Below are 6,000 nucleotides of genomic sequence, written 5' to 3'. Positions count from 1 at the left end.
TCCCTTTCCCCTCAGCATGGTTGGCTCAGGAATTCTGGGAGTTGAAGTCCACAAGTCATAAAAGGGCCAAGTTTGAAGACCCCTGGTTTAGTATATAGTCCAGGGGTAGGCAACCTTGGCTCTTTTATGACCCGTGGACTTCAACTCCCAGATTTCCTGAGCCAGCATGGCTCAGCTTGGAAACTTCTCCCTTTCCCCTCAGCATGGTTGGCTCAGGAATTCTGGGAGTTGAAGTCCACAAGTCATAAAAGGGCCAAGTTTGAAGACCCCTGGTTTAGTATATAGTCCAGGGGTAGGCAACCTTGGCTCTTTTATGACTCGTGGACTTCAACTCCCAGATTTCCTGAGCCAGCATGGCTCAGCTTGGAAACCTCTCCCTTTCCCCTCAGCATGGTTGGCTCAGGAATTCTGGGTGTTGAAGTCCACGAGCCATAAAAGAGCCAAGGTTGCCTATGCCCTGCCCTAGGCCAAGTTATTAACACATAATGGTTGGAAAAGTTGAGGAAGAGAAATGACTAGGAATGTGTAGGTATAGAAAGTTGGAATTGTTTCAGTACAGATAAGGAAGTCCAAGCCTGTGCAATGCACCCCCAATCTATTTGTGAGTCTAAATTCAAAATAACAAAAAAAAACTACTATGGCATTGTTTACAACAATAGAAAGTGCTCCAGGAGAACAAAATATATTTATTTATTTATTCGCTGTGTATTTCTCTAGTCTAAAGAAAAGAAGAAAAAGCAGTGGCATGACAGCAGTATTCCAGTATTTGAGGGGCTGCCACAAAGAAGGGGGGGTCAGGTTATTCTCCAAAGCACCAGAGGGCAGGAAAAAGAAACATTGGTTGGAAACTGATCAACTAGAGAAGCAACCTGGAATTAAGGAGAAACTTCCTGACAGTGAGGACAATTAACCAGTGGAACAGTTTGCCTCCAGAAATCGTGGGCGCTTCATCACTGGAGGTTTTTAAGTAGAGACTGGACAGTCACTTGTCTGAGATGATATAGGGACTTGTCTGAGATGCTACAGGTTCTCTGCTTGAGTAGGGGGTTGGACTAGAAGACCTCCAAGGTCTCTTCCAGTTAATACTTCTAGTTACTTCTAGTTAATACTTGGGAGAAAACATTATGGAGAATTCTAGGGCTGGGAAAGAAAAGGAAAAAAAAACTTTCAACAATTGTAAATTGTTTCCAAGACAAGTGCACTCAAGAGGAGTTAAACTTAACTTTTATACTTTAGTAGTGAATGAAGGCAAATATACGTGTCCCGGACAATATCGTAAGATCCAATCTGAGTCGGTCGCTGAGATCAAAAGTTTCCAAGCTTTCAGGCTTGTGCTGGAGCCCATCTTAGAATAGAATAGAATAACAGAGTTGGAAGGGACCTTGGAGGTCTTCTTGTCCAACCCCCTGCTCAGGAAACCCTATACCATTTCAGACAAATGGTTGTCCAATCTATTCTTAAGAACCTCCAGTGTTGGAGCACCCACAACTTCTGGAGGCAAGCATTTCCACTGGTTAATTGTTCTGGCTGTCAGGAAATTCCTCCTTAATTCTAGGTTGTTTTTCTCCTTGATGAGTTTCCATCCATTGCTTCTTGTCCTGCCTTCAGGGGCTTTGGAGAACAGCTGGACTTCCTCTCCTTTGGGGCAACACCTGAGATATTGGAAGACTGCTATCATATCATCCCTAGTCCTTCTCTTCATTAAACTAGGCGTACACAATTCCAGCAACTGTTCCTTATATGTTTTAGCCTCCAGTCCCCTGATCATCTTTGTTGCTCTTCTCTGCACTCTCTCTAGAGTCTCAACTTCTTTTTTTAAATTGTGGCAACCAAAACTGGATGAAGGGAGAGACGTTCTGGGGAGAGATTTTCCCTGAAGACGGGCTCCAGCACAAACCTGAAAGCTTGGAAGAATAAAACTTTGGTCCTGGTGACCAACTCAGATTGGATCCTGCAACTTTAGTACCTTCCACTAGATTTGAAAGGCAGCTACATGCATTTAATTGATAGATGAATTAACTCCAAAATGAACATGCTACATGGAATAAAATGAAAGGGCTCACTTAGATCTCCCATCTTTTATGTTTAGATGTGTACAAGACTCTTCTAGAGCATATATATATACATAAAGGTAAAGGTTCCCCCGCACATGCGTCCTAGTCGTTTCCAACTCTAGGGGCCGGTGCTCATCTCCGTTTCAAAGCCGAAGAGCCAGCACTTGTCCGAGGACGTCTCCGTGGTCATGTGGCTGGCATGACTAGACGCCAAAGGCGCATGGAACGCTGTGACCTTCCCACCGTAGTGGTCCCTATTTTTCTACTTGCATTTTTACATGCTTTCGAACTGCTAGATTGGAAGAAGCTGGGATGAGTAACAGGTGCTGGCTCTGTTACGCGGCACTCGGGATTCGACCCGCCAAACTGCCGATCATCTGATCGACAAGCTCAGCGTCCTAACCCACTGAGCCACCGCATCACTATATATATATATATATATATAAAGTTGGTGTTATGATGTTAACGAAGGGCTCTAGATAAATGTCTCCAAAAGCAGACCTCTTCCATTATTCAGCCTGTTTTATTTTATTTATTTATTAAATTTATTGACTGCCCATCACACTACAGGGGGAGACTCTAACTTACATTATCTCTCCTCTCCTTTACTGCTACTTCTAGAAATCAAACACAGGCACGGCCGTTTTTAACATGTTATATTTTAATTTGCAGAGACAAAAATGACAAGCAATTTATTTACAGAAAACTGTACAAAAGCAAATAAAATTATGCAAAATCTTTCATAAATAGAGGTGGACTAGCATTGAATACATTTTTGCCATGTTTTTTTTTCTTCTTAGCATAGTTGCGTGCATAGTGACTCATAATAAACAATAAGTTGGTTCTCTGCTTCACGATCAACATCCAAGTAGCAGAACAATAGTCAATGATTAATAATACAACGGATCGTAACCACACTGAATGTAAGTGCTTCCAAAAAAAAAAAAATCAGGAAAAGAAGGGCCTGGAAGGATTACCCCAGGTAGTTAGGAAAGATGCCTTCTTCCAAGTAACAATTCAAGGAATTGTCCAACATTAGTGTTAAGTCCTTTCAGCACTTAAGAGAACATTGCCTCTTTACCATCTGGAAACCTCATTCCATTCTTCACCTTGTGAAATGCTGTCCAAGTCTTGTTAGTGATGGCTGTACTCAACACACTTTCATTTCCTTTTTCACCCCCATTTCCATTTTCCATTTTCCCACACCTTTGTGACAATTTCCTAGTGTAGTCTTTCTCCCAACACCTTCCATCTCTTAGTTGGAGTTCTTGTTCTCCCCCACATAAAAATAGCATCTACCTTGTTTCCAGAAACTCAGACAGTAGGCCAGCCAAGAATGAACCTGACCCGAATATTATCCTAGCTGGAGGTCAGAATGAGCGTTAAGAGTTTGTATCAAAGTTAATATGACTTCTTTTTCTTTTTTTTTCTCTCTCTAATTCATATAAAGTTTATATAAGTGGCATGTCAAGCTAGGAATGTGCAAAGTGTCAGATGCAAACACAGTTCACTTGAGCTCCTTGTGAAATCGAACCAAAGCAGGAATTAAAACAAAATGGCTGCAAAAAAAATCTTCATCTATTAAAAAAAAGCAACAATGAACAAAGAGTAGTCAATTTCTCAGAGAGAGAGAGAGAGAGAGAGAGAGAGAGAGAGAGAGAGAGAGAGAAATTTCTTGTCACAGAGATCAATACTGTAACTTTTTAACTTAACCTGTTTAACCTGTTCCCAAACCGTAGTCTTTCTCTTCTTCCTTTTTCTTCTTCTTCATGAATTATATTTAAGAATGGTCCATTATCTGAGTTTGGTAGAAGGGTTTTCTCTCTCTCTCTCTCTCTCTCTCTTAAATATACCATTTGATGCTTTTCAGAAAATAAACAGGGTTAAATTTACAGGCTGAAAAAAAAGTGGGAACAGTCCAGTTATTTTTAGTGTCCAACCCAAGCACTGTTTTACCATGACAACAATATAAAAGGCACAATTGCATATTTTGCATTTGCTCTAAAACTTTCCGTTTCTGTTTTTTTTTTTAAATTTTATTTGTTTATTTAATATAAAAGCACTCTATAGAAGGAGTGTTTCCCAATTCAACTAATTTCAAAGGAAAAACACATACGAAAAAAAATATATATCTGTGGATCATGCTGGGTAGTAAGAAGCTGTTGATTATGTTTTGATGGTTAGGTGTTACTAGGATTACTGAACATACAAACAAGCACACATATTTTTCTTTCTTCTTTTTTTCTTTCTTTTTTTTAAATATCCTTCGGGCTTATCACTACAACTAAATTAGGTAAATTGTTCAGTCTTATACTGCATGTGCCTTTATGTGGCGCACAAAGGGGGGAATAGATAGATGCCAATCCATTTAACTTTGAAAGTCTCGTTTTAAGATATTGGCTGTCTAGAACTGAGGTTAAAAAAAACGATGATCTGGACTGCTACCATTTTATTAAGACAATGTGTATTTGTCATTCTACACAGAGAAATTATTCAATTGCTCTTTTGCGTGGCTGGTGGTGTTTTCGGTTGAAACCTGAAACACGCTGGTGGTGTTTTCGGTTGAAACCTGAAAAAAAATATGCATATTTAATGCAAATATATCGACAAGCATTTTCCCTTTAACATATACTTAAAGAGTTATACAAATACAGAAAGAGGCTTTAGTCAGTCCTCTAATCAAGTCAAAATTTGAATTTCTGATACATATCTTTTTTTTTAATGAAAAAAGGGATGCATTAGAATGATCAATTCACTCCTAAACTTTCCTTTGACATTTCTCCATTTCCAAAATGTGGCAATATGTTCAGTTGCTACACGCAAGCTAAGAACCAATCAAACGATTAAATGCAAAGAAGATGTACGTTTTTTAAAAACAACAACACAAAGGGCACTTTTGCTATGGAGAGTTTAAAAGACAAAAGTAATGAGGGATTTGTACCAGCTGATTGGCCCATCTGTCAGATGGTCTAATAATATATTCTATGTCATTCTTAATGCAAACTATCCAAGCTACCTTGTCACTAAATCTATTACAACCATCTAGCCATGCTTTAATGCCAAGTTAAACAACCTGAGGAGGTGTTGTCTTCCCAAGCTGTTCCCACTGCATTGACCGATTGTCAGTTTTATTTGAATGTCCGTTCCTTATTACTATTTGCTTATCATCAATACAGAACTAGCTCAATTTTCCGTACTCTTGCAACTTCTTATTGCACAAAAAAAAATATCTGGTCCATTTTTTTCCCCTATCCCCTGTATATAGTGCAAACTATATGAATCGTCACCTCCCGGAGCTCTGGATCTGGCTTGGATGCGTTCTCTACAAAGTCGCAAGCCGCACAATTTTGCACAAGAGCACGTTGGGAATGACGTCTGTCAAGACTCTGGGTCGCCTGGAGTCTCAACACGGGTTGGGTATTGCACAAGACTCAGCTTAAATGCACTTGTGTTTTAAGAAAACCTGCATAATACCTTTGCCTACAGCAAATGAATAACCTGGAACACTGCGAGAACCTAAGAATTAGCATCCATTCTCAACCGAGATGCTGCCATATTTGACTTGAAGCATATTCTTCGTCCTGCCTTCATCCTCACTCTTCTTTCGGCTATCCCCTGAACGTGTTTTGAAGCTTGTCAGATGGATTTGTAATTTTCTAAGGAAAACATATTTTTTTTGAAGCCAGAGGGTCATGTTAATATAGTTGGTGAATGTAATCACATTTTTTTTAAAATTCAGCAAGCTCATGTCATCAGTTCCTTTGGGCATCAAAGTAAAATCCATGTTGACAACAATCATCATGCTTAGTGTCAGTGTGTTCCTGGATCAGATTTTACGTGACAAGACCAACGAGCCATTTCTTTGATCCATAGTGCGTTCTTTGGTCTTTAAATTACTATGATCATCCGAGCTACAATGTTGGCCTTGTAAAAATGACACCAGCTT

This window comes from Vipera berus, assembly GCF_964194415.1.
Source record: "Vipera berus genome assembly, chromosome: 7".
NCBI lineage: Eukaryota > Metazoa > Chordata > Lepidosauria > Squamata > Viperidae > Vipera > Vipera berus.
Note: the sequence above shows the minus strand (reverse complement) of the source record.